Source organism: Mustela lutreola, chromosome 14 (assembly GCF_030435805.1).
Source record: "Mustela lutreola isolate mMusLut2 chromosome 14, mMusLut2.pri, whole genome shotgun sequence".
Lineage (NCBI taxonomy): Eukaryota > Metazoa > Chordata > Mammalia > Carnivora > Mustelidae > Mustela > Mustela lutreola.
In genome coordinates, this window is record NC_081303.1 from 1,252,175 (window position 1) to 1,271,248 (window position 19,074).

At 45.7% G+C, this 19,074-nt stretch overlaps 1 long non-coding RNA gene across 1 annotated transcript in view; it reads right to left on the reverse strand.

Annotated features, from left to right (window-relative positions):
• The window catches only part of LOC131814765 (uncharacterized), a 106,699-nt gene extending 88,312 nt beyond the window's left edge, over positions 1-18,387 (reverse strand). Inside the window, exons 1-3 of the long non-coding RNA XR_009347446.1 lie at positions 18,266-18,387; positions 15,727-15,872; positions 10,629-10,710 (exon numbers count right to left, since the gene is read on the reverse strand). This is a non-coding gene — a long non-coding RNA (uncharacterized LOC131814765). The remainder of the gene's footprint in view (positions 1-10,628; positions 10,711-15,726; positions 15,873-18,265) is intronic.
• Between the last annotated feature and the right edge of the window lie 687 nt (positions 18,388-19,074).

Genomic DNA, 19,074 nt, shown 5'->3' on the forward strand with positions numbered 1-19,074 from the left:
TCTGGGCAGAAACGTGGCATCCACGGGAGGCCCGGGCCCCACCCGCCCCACGAACTTCACTTCTCTACCTTCATGGGGAAAAGGGAGCTGGTGGGAGAGATGGTATTTATAGGGCAGCTGCTGAGTTCCAGGCAGGCCTTGGGCAAGTGATTTGGGAAGGACTAACTTTTTTTGAGTTTTCTGTATGAATGGTCTTATTTAGTCACATAGCAAATCTTGAACGGAGGGATGGTTACATCAATTTTACTGAGCATCAGAGAGTTTAAATACTTGTAAGTCCTCACAGTTGGTTTTAGTAATTACGACAAGCATTGTCTCCGCACGATGGCTTCCCAGACCTGGGTCACCTCACTCCAGTAAGCACAAGCTGCTGAAGGACTCATCTTGTGGGAACGAAAACAGAGGCCCAGGAGAGAGGCACGAGCGAAGTGCTCTTGGAAGGTCGTGCGACTGGCAAACGGCAAGCCTGGGGTTTGAGTCCGGAGAGTCTGACTCTCAACTGTATAACCAGGCAAGGGCAAATCTGAGATTCTAAACTTTGTCTGATTCCAAAACCTGTTTTTTGTGGGTTTTTTTGTTTGTTTTCTTTACACAGCATGTTTATGTCTGTGTAAAAGATACATGTAGGTAATTATAGTTGATTTTGGTTTAAAATAAGGAATAGCTTTTGGGGGCACCTGGTTGGCTCAGTCTCTTAAATAGCCGACTGGTGGTTTCCGCTCAGGCCGTGATCTCATAGCCGCGCGGTACAGTCCCGCTTGGGGCTTCACGCTCAGCACTGAGTCTGCTTCAGATTCTCTCTCACGTGCGTGCTCCCTCTCTCTCGAATACATAGATAAGTAAATAATTCCCAAGATAAAACAAAATAACTTTTCAACAAAAAAGAATTGCCCCCAGGGGAAATAGATTGTAAGTAGTGAGCCTCTGGTCACAGAATGTGTTCAAGCAGAGTCTAGATCAAAGACACTGTAAAAGGAAGCCAAGCATTATAACGGGGTCAGAGGATTATAAACGAAATGACTCTAAAGTCATTTGAAATCTCTGAGTCCAAAAGAGAGTCGTGTAAGTAACCCTTAGTAAATCATAATTTGGATTTTTTCCATATGGTTTTCGGTCAACCAGCTTGGAATCTTTGTAATTTCAAAATAACACCCTAAAACAATGTGAAAATTCTTTCCCAAACACTTCCAGTATTAACTCTAACAGTCTCAAGCAGGGGCTGGGCTCATGGGAAAGCAAGAAACTTCTGTCCTGAATTTGAAAGCTTCTACTTCTCTCCCTAAGCTACCAAGCCCTGGTGCCTGGATGTGATCATCACTGTTGCCTCCTGCCCACCCACCCCTGGGCCTTGACCATTCTTCCTAACAGAATTCCAATTCTGTTAGTTATTTAGTTATTTATTTAGTTATTCTAGCCAGTTATTTCAGGGGACACCAAAGCCTAAGAGGTTAAGTCTGGACTGGTTGCGGTCGAGCATGGCAACCGCGCCGCCTCTGGAAAGTGAGGAGTTTAGATAGGGACCTATGACACGATGTTGGCTGAAGAGATGTAAGGAAATCTGCTGGTGAGGCTCTGGGAAACTTTTCCCCACTCTTAGAAAGGACACAAGTTTAACAGTTTCCTCTTCTGCTTCTGGATATTGTCACCTACAATGAAAATGCCATCTGGGACCACCAGGGAAGCCAGCCAAGAGCAAAGCAAATGGCTAGAGCTGACGGAATAGAAAGACGGACGGACCCTGGGTGCTTGATGGTGTCCCTGAGCTGCCACGAACCAGCGGTGGAACGGCTCTGCCTTTGGGCTTCTTACGAGAGAAAAGAAACAATCTGTTGCTTACTTGGTTTTTTGTGTGTCTTTGGGTTTTTTGGGTTATTTTTAACTTGCAGCTGAAAGACTCCTATAAACTGAACAACCACATTCAGTCTTGGGCTTAAGCACTGCATCTCTAAGAATCCTCTCACAGAACCCCATTTCAGGATTATTTCTCTGGGAAAGCTATGAAAATTACAGTAAAAAATAATAAAATCAGTGTAATTATTATTATTATTATTATTATTATTATTATTAAGCATCACAAAAAGCATGGGTTTGGGAACTAAGTTTAAAACTCAGCTCTTTCTCTTGCCAGCTTGGTGATCTTGGGGGAATCAGTTAACCTGCTACTGACACCTCACATTTTAAAGGGAAGACATATAACATGATTTATGTTGTAGGAGATCTGATAATGTACATAAAGCATCTGGAAACAATAATTTTCTCATCTATAAAATTAGAATAAAACAGCCCTGTGATATACGTGAGAGTTAAAGGAGATAATGAACATATATCACTAGCACTTTATACAGAACTATGATAGAGTGGAGCGGCTGAGTTACTCAGGGAATGGAGAGACGGCGTTGCTTTCTGACGAGGGGCTGGGAGGTACTACTGGAGCTCCGGTGGTCGGAGTGGCACACACAGGAGGGGCAGAAGACCTAAGGACAGTCTTTACCTTCAGTTTTCGCCAGGGGCTAGCTCTCCTTAGGACTAGAAAACTGGAAGTAAAATTCATCTTATAAACCCCCAGACCCAACAACATGAAAAGGCCAGACCACCCATCATAAAATCACTTCTCCAACAGCTCTTTGGCTCTGAGTGGGTCTCTCTTGCTCTCATCTCCCTCCTATCCTTCTCTCTCTCCCTTTAAATATCTACTTTTAGTTCTGAAGAATTTCTTCAAGGGTTTTTATATCGGTTCCACTAAAAGAAAAAAAAATTAAGGTTGATTATCTTAAATTTGGTCTGAAGCCAGGACCAAGTAGGCTCTTCTCCAAACAATGCTGGCATTTGTGATTCTACTCTTGAATGCCAAGAAGCAGATCAACCTAGGAGTTCCAGTTTCTACTAAGCAATTGTGTTGTGGTGACTTTGAAAAGACACTTTACTAATCAGGCACCATTTCCTTGCCTATAAAGTAAGAGAGAGATGGTTCAGAGAGATCCCTTCTCTGAATTCAATATCAACACGAGGCCTCTCTCTATGACCAACCAATCTCATTTGGCTTTTCCTCTTCATATAGAAGCGGTATCTCTCCACACAGCTACCATATTGTATAAATGTCTCCATGTGCATGTTTTTGCCACACCCTGATGACCTAGGCTGATCCCCAAGCTCATTTTCTTCTCATCTTTAGGGGAGCTACATTTCCTGGCCACCTTGCGGAGGTGGGGCCCCACATCTGAGTTCTGGTCAATGTAATGTGGGACAAATTGATAAAACACCTCTAGGAAGGGCCATCAGAACAATTCTCTACCTTCCCTCTTTCTTCATGTGTTAGAGGATGTATATATATATATATATATATATATATGGAAATGCCAATCAAAATCATAAAAGATACCACTTTACACTGTCTAGAACGACCACCACAAAGCAACAGTAGGTATTGGAAAATATGTAGGTATTGGAACGCTCACACAGTACCTGTGAGAATGTATGTGTTGTAGCCACTTTGGAAACAGTTCATTGGTTCTCAAAAAGTTAAGCCTGGAGTTACCACATGACTCAGTAATTTCACTCATAGGTATAATCCAAAAGAATTGAAGACAGGTATTCAAGCAAATACAGGTATACTCTCATTCACAGTAGCACTGTTCCCAAGAGCCAAGAGGTGAACGCAACCTGGAAGTCCAGCAGATAATGAACAGACGCCTAAATGTGGTCCTTCCAGACAATGGATTATTAACTGACAACAAAAAGGAATGAAGGACTAATCATGCTATAACATGGTGAACCCTGAAAACGTGCTAAGTGAAAGAAACCAATCACAAGCCCCACATATTGTATGATTCCGTTTTCTGAAAAGTCCACAATAGGCCAATCGATGAGAAACAGAAAACATCTTAATGGTTGCTAGGGCCAAGGAGGCGGTGGAATGAGGAAGGACTATTAAAGAGCATAATTTCTTTTTGGGGTCATGAAAATATCCCAAAATTAGATTGTGGTGACTGCACAACTCTGTCAATATATTAACCCCATTGAATTATACAATTTAAGTAAGTGAACTGTATATAGATTATAACTCAACAAAACTGCTTACAGAAACACATAATGGGCAAACAAGTTGAACAGACATTTTTCCCAAGAAGATCTACAAGACATTAACACCACTGGTTATTAAGAGAATGCAAACCAAAACCACGAAAAGATACCACTTCACACCTACTGGGACAATTACAATAAAGCAAGAGAAAACAACATAGGTTGGTAATAATCTGGAGAAATGAGATAACATACTCCGCTGGCAGGAATGTAAAATGGTGCGACCATTGTGGAAGATAGCTTGGCGGTTCCTCAAAACGTTAAACATGGGATTATCGTGTGACTCGGAAACCCATGCCTGTATGTACTCTAGAAAAATGAAAAGATAGGTCCACACAAAAAGTTGTGCACAGATGTTTAAAGCAGCACTATTAATAATAGCCAAAATGTGGGGGGAAAAAACCAATGCCCATCGAGAGATGAACGGATAAACTGTTGGTTTACATGGACAGCAAACTATTTATCCATAAAAAGGAACGGAGGATTGAAACATAATACAAGAAAGCATTACACTAAGTGAAAGAAGTCAGACACAAAGATCACAAATTACATGATTCCTTTTTTTAAAGATTTTATTTATTTAACAGAGGGAGAGAGAGATCACAAGCAGGCAGAGAGAGGGAGAAGCAGGCTCCCTGCTGAGCAGAGAGCCCGATGCGGGGCTCGATCCCAGGACCCTGAGATCATGACCCGAGCTGAAGGCAGAGGCTTAACCCACTGAGCCACCCGGGCGCCCCTATATGATTCCTTGTGAATGAAGTAAATATCCAGAATAGCAAACCGCACAGAGACAGAAAGAAGATGAGTGGAAGGGAATAGAGAGTGATCCCTTCAGAGATACTGAGCATTCTTTGGGGCTGATGAAAAAGTTTTGGAACTAGAAAGAAATGGGGGTTGTACAACATTGTGAATACACACTGAATTTTCACTTTAAAATAGTTAATTTTATATTATGCCAATTTCACCTCAGTATTTAAAGGACACATCTACAACACAAATCCTGTCTTTCCTCTCAGAAATTTACCCATAAACAGCACAACAAAATCCCCACTACTTATTCTGGCATTCAAAGCACTTTATAATTTGTCCCGAACTTACACCCCCACCCGCCACCCCAGTTTCCACACTCCTGAGTCCTCCAGCCTGAGTGTGCCCACACACAGGGCTCTGTAACTCTGCTCTGGGACGTCCTTGCACAGCTGACGGTGTGTGTGTCCTACTTCCCCAGCCAGGCTGTGAGAGTCTTGAGGGCAGATACAACATCTAATTCATCTTCGGGTTCTCAGAGTCTAACCCTGCATCTGGTATTTACTGAGCACTCGATGAACGTTTGCTGAATTAAACTGAATGCGCTCGGAAACCCTGGGGAAGATCTCCCAGAATCCCTCAGGGATGGGGAATATGTGTGCAGTTTTGGGCAAATACACAAACAAAAAACATAAGGAATGTTGAAGTGCAGTCAATATTCTCAAAAGGTTTATGCTATATTAGATCGGGGTCGGGAACAAAGAATGAGGTAAAGCAAGCAGCACAGGAGAAATCTTTGCACTTGGGTCTTGGAGGAATAACCGCACCTGAAACACCCCAGGGCCTTCCACGGGCCTCCATTCAACAGATGGGGGTGAAGAGGGGTAGATGTCAGGCAAAGGGGCAGTGGATCCAAGCCGGCCCACTGTCACTGCTGCCACTGCTGCCACACTGTGCTACAGAATTCATCTAGGGCAGAGTGGAGGATCACGCACGAGTGACCCTTGGTAACGTGGCGGTTAGGCATGCCGGCCCCACACGCAGCTGAAAGTCTGCTTCGGGTGTTTGACCCCCAAACTTCATCACTCACAGCTACTGGCGACCAAAGCCCAGCCAGTACCACAGACAGCCGACCAACACGTGCGCGTTGTGTGTTATCCGTAGTCTCACAGTAAACCAGAGAAAAGAAAATGTTATTAGAAAATCATAACGAAAAGATACTATGTTCACAGTTCTGTGCTATGTTTTTTGAGAAAAAACCCATGTGTAAGTGGAACCACACAGTTCAAAGGTCATGACCCATGACACGACCCATGTCATTCCAGGGTCAACTGGATATAGGGGTTGCGCGGGGGGTGAGAGGTTGAAAAGACCCCGTGGCTCAAATGCGGCCGCCCCTTATTTGAACATGTCACTGGGAAGTCACCCGGCGCTCCCGACAGGACCATCTGAACTCCTCGGTGTCGACAGTCCCCTGCGCAGGGAGCGCGGCCCCGTTTAAAGGCAGCAACGATAACACTGATGGCAACGGCTGCCATCAAATACCATTTCACATGCCCATTAACGTCCCAGCTGGGGGCAGGGGACACTGAGATGAGTCAAAAACAATGTTTTAACCACAAAAGCTCGCAGCTTCCTGAGATAGACAAATCATTAACTCAGTACCAAGGGTCACTGCAGACTCATGAGGAAGTGCTGCTGGACCCTCGTGTCTCAGTCATTTTCTCTGTAAAATGGACTCAGAGTTCTAAGACGTCTTGATTCAAAGAGTGAATTAAACTGGGAGCAGAGGCTTCTTCTCTCTCCCCATAAAACCACACCAGTTGCTCAGCTCTGAAAGGGAACATCTACCCGGGACAGACATGCGAAATTTATGAAACTCTGTTCCTCCCCAAATCATAATGCACAGCGGATGCTCGAATCTGAGTCTATGTCATCTCAGCAAAGCAAGGAGAACACGTCGTACCTCGAAGACTCCTGCCGGAGGCGGCAGGAATGCGAGCTTTCTCCCGCGTACCACTGAAACCCAGCTCCCAAGCACGGAGGGAGCGACCCAGAAAGTGGTGGACAGACTCTCTACTCAGAATTTGTCACCAGCAGCAAGAAACAAAAACAAACAAAACCAAAATATGTGACACCCTGAAGGGGCCCCTTTACAAGGTTGGTTCCTGACAGAGTTATACTCCATCAAACACAGGCTCACAGAAAACAGTCAGAAACCAGGTCTGTGATTTCTTCCAAAGCAAGTCCCTCTGGGTGAGAGGAACATGCCTCTGCAAGGCAAACCCCGGTCCCACTGGGAAGGCGAGTCCTTAGTCACAGACACTCGTGCTGGTATTTTTCAGGGTCAGCTGGAACCAGCGCATCCCATGGGGGACATGCTTTGAATGTTCTCCCCTGAAGTAAGACTTAGAAAACGAGCCAGCCTCAGTCATGTCCCTGCTGAAATGAAAGACAGGACAACGTCCACTTTCTAACACTGAGACCCCTCCCAGATGACTCTGACGCCCCCTGGACGGGAAGCAATTTGGAACCTCTAGGCCAGCCAACACTCCGCTTCCGGAAGGATTTACGTGCGAAAGCCCTTCGATGGAGCCCGGGTGAGCCCCGCGGGGCTGCACAGAGCCCAGGGGGTCCTTTGGCTCGTCAACCTAGGAACACACTAGAGCAGCCACACTCCAGGTCCAGCCATTCCGGATCTTATCAGCCGTGGGCTGGTAGAGGCAGAGAGAGCTGAACAGCTGAACCTTAGAAAAAGTGTTCTATTGTGACTGACACGCTAAAGCCAAATGGACTCCAGAAAGTCCAGCGTGGAAAACCACGAGAAAACCCCATTATCCGGGAACGTACTTCGTCTCTTTCACCCGCCCCACCCTCGACCCCCCAGGGAAGGTGGCTGAGGCTTTGCTGTGGGGGGTGGGCTTTGGTTAGAGGGGAGGCCCACGGTCGTCAGAGCTCGGAGTCTCTGCAATGAGCCCGGCCGCATTTGGATGGCCGCAGGAAAGGTTCCTCCCCATTGCCCTCTGCCCTCCCGGCGCGGTGAAGGTGACACTCTACTGTGGACAATTACTTACGCTGCGTACAATATGGCCGTGGCTCTGCGGCCCTCTTTAAGAAGCAAATACTCATGGAAACATAACATGGAAGTCCCTTAACCACTTGCAGACTCTGCTGGTCAGTGCTTCTCTCACTGAAGAGAACTGCATCAGCGGGAGCTAAGATGATGCCCAAATGCAGGGAAGGGTGACAGGTCCGGAAAGGGTGAAGGAGTTCTCCAAATGACAGCCGCTCTTTTATCCCCTACAGCACCATGGAGAGGGGAGACGGGAGGTCTGACGTGCGGGCGGTCTGCCTCAACTGATACAGATGTAATGAAAAGAAGGGCCATCTGCACCCCAATGTTTATAGCAGCAATGACCACAGTCGCCAAACTGTGGAAAGAACCAAGATGCCCTTCAACAGATGAATGGATAAGGAAGATGTGGTCCATATACACTATGGAGTATGATGCCTCCGTCAGAAAGGATGAATACCCAACTTTTGTAGCAACATGGACGGGACTGGAAGAGATTAGGCTGAGTGAAATAAGTCAAGCAGAGAGAGTCAATGATCATATGGTTTCACTTATTTGTGGAGCATAACAAATAGCATGGAGGACATGGGGAGATGGAGAAGAGAAGGGAGTTGGGGGAAATTGGAAGGGGAGGTGAACCATGAGAGACTGTGGACTCTGAAAAACAATCTGAGGGGTTTGAAGCGGCGGGGGGGGGGGTAGGTCGGGGTACCAGGTGGTGGGTATTATGGAGGGCATGGATTGCATGGAGCACTGGGTGTGGTGCAAAAATAATGAATACTGTTTTTCTGAAAATAAATAAATCAATTTAATTTTTTTAAAAAAGAAAATTTAAATACTGCCAGATGGTGCTACAGCTAATGCAAAGACTTCCTTCAAAGCTTTGATTTTCCATAACTTTTCATCGTCTCTCCAGAGCATGAGACTTCTCTTCAACTATATGGAGCATATAAGGCAGAATCGATCCTTTAGGAAGAATCAGCTATGATAGGAGAATTCCTCAAAGAGTCTTACTTGAACTTGACCTCGACTTATATGTTCCCCTCAGGGTCACTTGTAAATCCCAGCACTCTACGGACTCCTGTGCCCCGCTGCATGTCTCTGCCTGGACGCCTCACCTGTGCTTCAGTCACCGTACCCCAAATCGAATATATTCTTTTTCCTCCCCAGGCAGCCTATCCTGGTAGCCACACATACAAATCCTTCCCTCCTTCTCCTTCAACTTAGGACTGGTAAAGCCTTAATTTTTTAAAAAATGTGTTGAAGCCCGGACATTTGGAAAAGTGTCTTTACACCTTTTCCTTCCGGTTCCCACAGCTTCCGCTGGAGAGTAAGGCCCCACAGCAGGGCCATCGCTCCTTCCTCCTCCCAGCTCCCTCTGCAATCGCTCTTACAGAATTCCATCGCGTTTGTCCTCCTGGAACCCTTCACTGAGTATATCCTGCAAAGAATTCGAACCACCAGTGTACCCGCACTGCTCACATGATAAAACCCAAATCCCTTCAGGCTGTTTCTCCAAGTCCTCACTGAGCTGTGGTGTGGAGGTGGGTTCAGAGACTGCACTTGCCGGCTTCACTCTGACTTTGCTCCTGAGCCTCAGGTTTCTCTGCTACGATATTAGTGTAACGACCCCCACGCCTGGCCAAGCGTCATGGGCCCACCAGTTCCGTGCAAGGTACATGCAAGCCATTTCACATGAAACACACCGGGGCACTGGTGATTTCACGACGTGTAACTGTCCTAGGGACTCAGGTGGCAACTGTTCTGCTTATTTCAAAAGTGCATTATAAGCCCTTTTTCCTGCACACATTTGCTTACTCTGACTCCTCTCAGTGGATTCTTTTCATTTTTTCTTGTTTCCGTTGGTGTTTCCCTTTAAAGTACCAATAAATTTCATCTCTTCCATAAAATTCTCCCTAACGCCCTCACTCATCTTGGATCACAGCCCTTCTATTCTGTGACCCTTTGAATTTCTAAAGTTCTGGACCACTCGTTTTTTAAAAAGATTTTATTTATTCATTTGACAGAGAGACACAGCGAGAGAGGGAGCATAAGCAAGAGGAGGGGGAGAGGGAGAAGCAGACTCCCCGCCGAGCAGGGAGCCCGATGCAGGGCTCCATCCCAGGACCCTGAGATCGTGACCTGAACCGAAGGCAGACGCTTAACAATGGAGCACCCCAGACTCCCTTGCACCACTCGTTTGGCACTTAGATTGGCACAGCCTGGACCGCTTTTCTCTTTACATGTGCCTTGGACCCTAGTGAAGACATGAACTCTTCGGAGCAGCGAGTGCTCAGCTGGCTCAGGGGCCTGTGTATGTAAACACCTGTCGCTCTGGATGATGACAGTAACAGCTCAGTTATGAAGCATAATCATTTTCTCAAGTAAATTGGAGAATCTCAATCTCTGTCGGTATGTTGACACTCTGGTGAATTCTTAATTAGCACATTGGCAATTATACTTCAAAGCTGCGTTCATGGGGCACCTCACAATTGTTCATTAGTTTTTGTCAAGATGGTCTCAGGAGGTGAGTGATAAAGATCATTCCCTGACTTTCTTTTTTTCTAAACTGAGGAAAGCAAAGTACTTTTATGAGATATACTGGGAATACTGAATACAGAAACTGACCTGAAAAGTAAAATAAATTGTTTTTCTTGCCCCCTATCCCTTTCCAGGGACAATGTTTCTCTAGCAATTTTTGTTTCTAGGAAAGCAAATACTGACTTACTTGGTCTAATGGAGATGCTGACGTCCTCAGAGGCTGGGAGCTCTCTACTCTTCTTTATTCAAACCGAAACTTTTTACTTTACCTGAAAAAGAGAGAATTCTGGTATGTCCTGGAGTCATGTTTGGGCTTTGCTTACTGGTTTTTTTAATGATTAAAACAATGCAAATTAAACCAAAAGTAAGTAGAAGCAATGAAATAATGACAGAAAATAATGGAAAATAGGTAATAGAAAAATAGATTAAAAAAATAAAGTCAATAAAACTGGTAAACCTGTAGCCAAAGGAAACAAAGAAAGATACAAACTGACAATACCAACCATAAGAGAGGAAACATTATAGCCCTTACAGACACTAAGAGGTTAAAAATAAAAAAGGATATATAAACAGCTCTAGGCTAGTGAACTCAGTAACTTAGATAAAGTTGAAAAAAGAACATTTTTTAGAAATCTTCAATGAGTTATTAAATTGTTTTCCAGGAGGATAGTATTGATTTAACTCTGACCAGTAGTATGTGAAAGGAGTGGTTTTACTGCATTCTTGCCAGACCTGAATTGCTATCATTGATTATTATTTGAAATAGTTGCTTAATCCTTCCACTTAGCTTGGTACCAGGCTGTAACCCTTCTCTAAAAGTCTGCGCATAAACAGCGAGTCCAAATTGTTTCCCTCCCGGTGGGCAGAGGCTATTTCGCACTCCTGAGGATGGCAGGCTTTTGCAGAGCCTCTGGTTGTGTGACCTCCTCCGGCATCACCCTCCGCATGGTCCTCAGCCAGAGTCTGCCCAATTTTCACTTCTGTCTGCCTAGGAGTGTCTTGATGACGTATCACGTCTAATGCTTCAGGCATTCGCACAGCACAACACGGCTGAGCTAAGCCCGTCCACACCTTCAGTTCTGGGGGCCTTGCCGTGGCTCTCTCTCGTGCTCATCTCCCCGTTCCTGACCTTCCTGGCCATCTCCTCTCACTTGGCCCAGCGAGCACCTCCTCCCCAGTTCCATGTGTGATGGCACAAACAGAGAGATGGAGACGACACCAAAGAGATCTGGGAGGGCGGGAGGCACGGACGGGTGAGACAGTGACAGGGATTCAGACGGGCCCTTGTGGTGGGCGGCCGGCTTGCGGACGTGTCGAGTCACTCTACCATACCCCTGAAACTGACCCAACACTGGCTGTTAGAACTGACTGAAGCTAAAGTAAAAACTTGAAAACAGGGTGATCGAGTCCTCTCTGTGGCTAGGCTGGGTCAGATCCAGCCTGCCTTCCTCGGCCCCTTCCCCGCAGGCACTCAACGTTCCCTTCCCGCCCCTGCCCAGGTAAGGCCGTCCAGATCCTGGGTCAGCACCGACCATGGCTGCTAGGGGTCCGCTGGCTGCCGCAAGGCGGTCGTCTACGCCCCTGGAAATGTGAGCTCCGGGAGATCAAAGACCAGCTCGCTCGTCTGTCTACCTCGGACGTTTGCACAGTCCCTGGATTTCAAGGCAAGTCTCCCTGTCTGCACACTCGCCTTCCCACCACTTTCTCTTCTCACAGCAGCCATGGTGCCCTTTCACGAACACAATCAGCTTCCACTTTAATTTACTCATTTCCCGAGGAAGGAGTTGGTGTCCTACTTTCCTGCAGTGGCTACCTGTGGGTTCGCTTTTCTTTTAGCAGGCGGTTTTGTGGTTCTCAACCTGTTCTTATTTTTGGTCTGTATCATTATGAACTCACAGACTTATAAAATGTATTCAAGATGAGTCAATCAATCGCAGCTGCCATTTTTTTTTTTTTTTTTTATTCTCAAAGTACCCCATCTTGTACCAAAAGAGCTCCCTCAAACCAGCTCCTGGGAGATCTTTATGATGAAGTCCTGTTTTCGGTTTGTTTGTCTGTTTGCTTTTGACAGAGTCTTTGCTTACTGGTACTACAGTTCATTATTATCTTATTTCCAGCCTCGCCTTTGGATCAGCCCTTTTTCCACAAAGCCCTAATTCCTTGTGATGTATAATGTCACTTAGAGACCACAATCTGGGCATTATGGCTATTCCTTGTTACTGGCTTGTCATTGCTTGTAGGACTTTAATGTGGACAAGATTAGGAACTATGCATTTATCTGACCTGTCCTGTATGGCTACATTTTAGAAAAATCAAAAAAGACCTAGCTGATGAGGAATTTTTCTTTTGATAGAGAAGAATTACAGTTATTAAATGCAAAAGGATTAATAAAATTGGAACATCACCATTTATAACCAGTAATGAAATAACAATTCAGGCAATGCATATCAAGAGATGCTAAAGACATTAGGAAAAAGGATGGCAGGAACCTTTACAATGGAAAGATCAGGCTGCTCTCTGAACCGCTGATCAGTTTTAGCATGTTTCAAAATGAGACCGCCAGACATTGTGTACTGTGTAATGTAATGCAATAAGAAATACACAGCACCACTTATGAAAGAGTACTGCCAAAAACTGTTACACTTGAATTTAGTCAAGATTCAGATCTAAACTTCAGTTTGCAAGGCAGCAGGAGAGCAAATACACAAATCCAGAATTTGGTACAATTTCTAGGACAACTCAGATAGTTTATTCAATAAGTCAAGGACCAAAAACGGGGGAGGGAAGTGGCAGATCCGTTGCAAACTAAAAAGAGACTAAAAGGCATTACAATCAAGCACAATGACTGGACCTCATTTGGGTCCTAATTCAAACAAATCAACTCTAAAAGTCTTCTTTGAGGTAACTGAGAAAATGTGAAGGCATATTTGGACTCACAAGTTATTAATGGATTTTTGTTAATTTTGTTGGACATGAAAATAGAATTGTGGTTGTGAGAAAATATCCCTTTTCAAAGAAATATATGTGGAAATAGTTAGGGTTCAGATGAAATGTGACAGGAATTTTCTTAAAAATAATGCAGAGAAGGGGCGCCTGGGTGGCTCAGTGGGTTAAGCCTCTGCCTTCGGCTCAGGTCAAGATCTCAGGGTCCTGGGATCGAGCCCCGCATCGGGCTCCCTGCTCAGCGGGGAGCCTGCTTCCCTCTCTCTCTCTGCCTCTCTTTTTGCTACCTGCGATCTCTGTCTGTCAAATAAATAATTAAAATCTTTAAAAACGGGGTGGGGGGGAAGAACGGGAAAATAAGGAAAGAAAAGGAATAATGGAGAGAGGCAGAAAAAACATTAAGTACTGAATTTAGAGACAGTTCTCAGAAAGTTAATCATACTGTTTTACCTACTTTTGTGTATTTGTGTATATTTAACATTTTTCATTTGAAAGTTTTAAAACATTAATTAGATCATCCCCCTTTTACTTTCCCATTTTCTTAAGAGAGAAAGAGAGAGAGAGAGAACACATGTGGGCATGTATGCAGGGTGGGGAGGGGCAGAGGGAGAGGGAACATTCTTAAGCAGACACCACGCCCCAAGCACAGAGCCCTAGGTCGGGGGTGGTGGGGCTTGATCCCATGACCCTGAGATCATGACCTGAGCCCAAATCAAGATTTGGAAGCATAACAGCCACTCAGGCATCCCTAATTTCCCCACCTGATGTATGACAATCATGGAGTGTGTCCGTCGGCTTGGGACCAGACAGGGCCACGTTCAGACATAGAGAGAATAAAAAGAAAGCCATCCGGGCCGCACCGCCCAGTAATGACCAGTGCTGACATTCCGGACACTCTCTCCAGGCCCCCTTCACCTCCGCACCAGCAGTGGCTATTGTCTTACGCCAAATGGTTTTTGTCATTTGTCAGTTTATGCCAAATGACATGTTTTATGTCAAATCAGTCCAAACAGCTTGTCTTGCTGTTGTATGTGGCTTTACAGTCATTACCAGAGAGGCAGGACCTTCTCTTATAGGCTCACTGGCCATTTGTATTTCTTTTGTGAATTATTTGTGTTAAGGGCTTCGCATTCACATTACGAACTTTTTTCCTGCAGTTGTTACCTAGTTGCAAAGAAATGTGCACGGACTATGTAGCATAAGCACCAACAGGCAAAGGGGAAGGAGCCACGGGGTTTGGCAGCTTTGAGGATCTCAGTGTCCTGTCTCTGAAGACTCAGCCAAGCCTCCCTGATTCTCAGAGCAACCAAGCTGCACAACCCCAGAGAGCACCGTTCCCTTATAGACAATGGGCTACTCTATTCTGAGAGGATGAACAGAGTCGCAGTTTGTCTTGGCCGCAGACCTCTAAAAGAAACAACATATAAAACAAGTCCGGCAAGTAGGAGAAATTCAAAATATGGATTACATTTTGGTGAAAAAATATTTTTTAAAAGAACGTGACAAACCACTGGAGAGATTTAGTTTTTAAATGATTTTCCGCTTCCTATTCAAAGAACATTTTGTTTCAGGAGGCAGTAAGAACACAAAGAAATGATAACAAGCTATCAGTCACCTTCAGCAAAGCGAGGCAGCAGGCGTACTGCTGGAGATTTTATTGTGAAGGCGTCTCCTGTGTGTTCTAGCATCTGTTCTCCGTTTCCTGCTCTGCCCTTACTCTCCGCCGGGTCTCCAGGAGTCCACTAAGAGCTCCCTTTCACCCCCTCCCACTCTCCCTCTCCTTGTTGTTTCTCTTGGGTCTTTCTAAGCTAGAAGTCAAGACTCAGGAAAGAAAATGCTTTCAGGCAACTGTGATGTGTTTGCGTGAACTGTGGCAGCCAGAGGACAGACAAGTATGGGGAAGTCAGTTTTTGAGAGAAAGACAGTAAGGGTCAGCGGCCAAGTGCTTGGAAGGAGCCGACATCCGAGAACAGAGCTGGGAGAGGCAGGGGCGATCGGAGAGCCGGAGGATGCTTCCCGGGTGCGCGTTCTGGGTCATCGCCCTTACTGACATGAGTTCCTGTCGTGCTCGTGACGCTGGACAGGCATGTCATCCCCACGTCACAGAGGAGGAAACGGCAACCAGGGAAGGTTATGCAGGCTGTTAAATGTCACACAGCCAGTATATGGTGTCAGCAAGATTCAGGGCCAGCTCTGGCTGGTCTGCAAGCCCACAGTCTTTCTCAAATCACAGAAGCTTCCAGAGGACAGAAGATGAAGACAGGTCACGGACAACTAATGGGCTCTAAAATACACATACTGGTTAAGGCATCAAAGCGTCACTCTTCAAAGATAATTCTTACCATTTTCTCTTGAAAATAGTGGTAACCGGGTTATCCAGACTGTACAACTGGCAAACGCAGGCAAGATTTAAATCAAATTTGCTTACGTGTCCAGGAGATAAGGTTATGTTAATTTCATGAGATTTTATTTCTAGAATGGCCATGGTCTGGGGGGAAAAAAAGAAAAAAGGGAAGTAGGGTATGTATGTGTGAGCTCTGTGCCCCGGGAGATACTGTGCTGAAAGAGAACTTAAGCACTGCCAGGTGCTACCGACTGTATCTGAAGGTTCTCCGTCACTGCTCTCATCTGCCTGGAGAACTCCTACTGACCCACCGAAGCCCAGCTCAAATATCACTGCTCCCTGAGTTCCTGCTTATAAACTTTCTGCATCTTCTCCCTACGTTGAGGCTCATGCACTGTAGCTCTGTCATTTTCCTTCCTTGTCACCTATGGTCTTCTGACTTCCTGACATGAGAGCATTCTCCACTGAGAGCTCGCAACCCTTTCCCCAGCGGTCCTGCATCACCTGTGTCTTTCGCGCCCAAAAGGAAACCCCATCGAATCCGCACAGCCCCTCTTTCCAACCACAACCTCTCGTCTTTTCAGCGCCCTCCTTTTAGCACCCATTTGGCCACCTCAATGAGTCTTCCAGTCCTTTCTTGGACCCTGGTCTGAAACCCCCACCACTCGTCGGTCAGTGGTCTCAACTTTATCCCACCCCATCTGTGAACCCACTGCACCTGCCCAGAGAAATCATAACTCTGGGTCAGTCCAATCACTCATTTCTTTACTGCCATACCTGAGTTGCCAAGTATAGGGAGAAAGAGATCACACACCTATGCACATTAATGACAATAAAAAATCCATTCTTTTACATCTTAACTCAGTCCTGAGAGCCACGAGGCCATCCTTCTCAGTGCCCTGAGCCAGCCTTAGCTTGTTATCCCACGGCAGCCTTTCCAGGTCCTCATCGTTCTTGTAGAAGACACCAGTCCACCACCTTCTCCACCTTTCTCGGATGGTCATCCTGTCGTGTACTCACAGAGGGCTCCTACCTGTCCCCTGCTACTCCCCCCACCCCCCATCCAAGGCCTGTCTCTCCGCCCGCCCGTCAGTGCCCCTCCCTCTTTGTAGCCACACATTCAGTCTCCTCAGCTCTAACGTATTTTTTTTGGCTGTTTATAAACACACTCACACCACTATTATCTTCAAAAAAGATATGATCATATATACAAATATTGAATCACTATGTTATGGGCCTGGAAATAATACATTATGTTAATTATATCTTGGTAAAAAATACAAACAAACAAAATTCTTCTTCTGCTTCCTTAGATCATCTGCCTGTATCACCCCAACTTCCTCCCCTCTCATTCCGTCCTGAGTCCACCGCGTCTCCTCCTCTGCCCTCAGGACTCTACTGAAGCTGATCTCCCCATGATCTCCCCAAGGTCATCCATGCGGTCATCCAATGTTCCCCTTTGTAGCATTTTATGCCATCGTCTCTTCTGTCCTTCTCACGCCTCTCTTACCCCTGGCTTCTTCGCCTCATTTCCTCTACTTGTCCGATGACTCCTTCTCAATCCCGTTACAGGCCTCTCCTAACTCTCCCTTGGATATGGCCATTCCCTGGAAGTCCCGGGCAGAATTCTACTAACATATTGCCCACTTCCCTTCTGTGTTCATTCGCACCATGGTCTCAGGCCCTTCCTGCACACCCATGACCTCTGAGTCCAGACCTTTGCTCAGGTTCCTCTCTTAACCTCTAGAGCTCCCCAACCACTGCTCTACTGTTCATGTCCACATCCATGCCTAACATAGGCTTTCAGTTCAGCAGTCAAAGTGTGTGTCATTGTCCCTTAGCCACAGCTCAGCGAATGACATCATCATCTATTCATTTTCCCAAGTTAGAAAGCTGGAACTCATTTTGGATTCCTCCCTCTCCCTTGTCTTACAAATTCAGCACTCGAGTTCCACCTGCTTAACATATCCTGAATCCATCTCCTTTCCAACCTCACTCCCACTGCCATGCCTCAATTACTGGCACTGCCTCCTAGAGTCTCTGCTATGATCCTGCCTTCCCTACTCTACCCCAATCTATTTCTGACACCATAATTCTGAATTATAAATTGGATAATATGACGCTCTGCCTGTCCTCAAAACCCTCTAATACAAACACTAGAACATCTTGATTGTCATTTAATTGTTGAAGGACAAAATTAAAAAGAATAAAATCCAAACTCCTTCAACAGGACACAAGGACCTGTTTGGAGCCTTCTGCCATCCTTCTCATCACCACATCTTTAGCCACGTTGCCCTCACATCCAGGCCTCACTGCCCACGGCCCAGCTTCCCTGAAATAGCTGCACTTCCAGGAAGATTCCACATGCCAGCTTCTCTACGTGCTAGCACTCAGGTGGGTCCCCCGTCTGAAGGCCTTGTGATCTCTCCTTCCGTCTTCTCGTCTCACTTGGCTCATCACCTTCCAAAAATCAGACTCGTTTTCCCAAAGCAATGTGATCCCACAAGATCCCCACACATTTTTATAACAACACTCACCATCCTGTATAACATTCTTCCGTTCGTTTGTCTGTGTCAGCAGCTAGGTGTTTCTCAAGCAGACACATCAGGCTTTACACCTCACATCTCGCCCGTCTTTGAATCCCCAGCACCCACCTTAGGACCTGGTTCAAAAAGCCATGCAGAGTGTTGAAAAAAAGGAAGAACACCTTAATTATTCAAAATACTTTTATTTCTGTTCTTGTTCTTTATTGCTCTATTATATACCATCCTAAAATTCCATGCCTTAAAGCAACAATTGACTATTAACTCTCATGGTTCTATGGATTAACTAGGCTCACAAGGTCTCCCTTGGAGGTTCTATCTAATGGTAAACAGGGATGGAGTCATCCGGAGGCTCTGATGGGCTCGGCAGCCAAGATAACCAAACCCTATGGCCAACCACCGGCTGGAAGTCTAGCTGAGACTGTTTCCTGGAGCTGGTACGTGGTCTTTCCTTTTGGCTTAGACTTCCCACAGCATGACGGGTGAGTTCCCAGTGCATCCCAAGAGGAGTGCTCCGTGAGGTCAGGTGGAATCTGCCAAGACTTTTTATGACCTTGGAAGTGCTGTTTTTACTTCTACCTCATTCTGTTGGTCAAGCAAGAACTTAAGGTCAGCCCTAATTCAAGGGGAGGGCAATCTGACTTTACCCTTTTACGTGGAAATGGCACTTAGGTGCAGAGAAGGAACAGACTGATGGTGGTCATCTTTAGAAACAACCTACCATGACTCAGAATTATAAGCAACTTTAAATAACACACTCAAGTGTGGCTCCTAAGACCTTCAGTTTCCCTCAATTTGGCCAT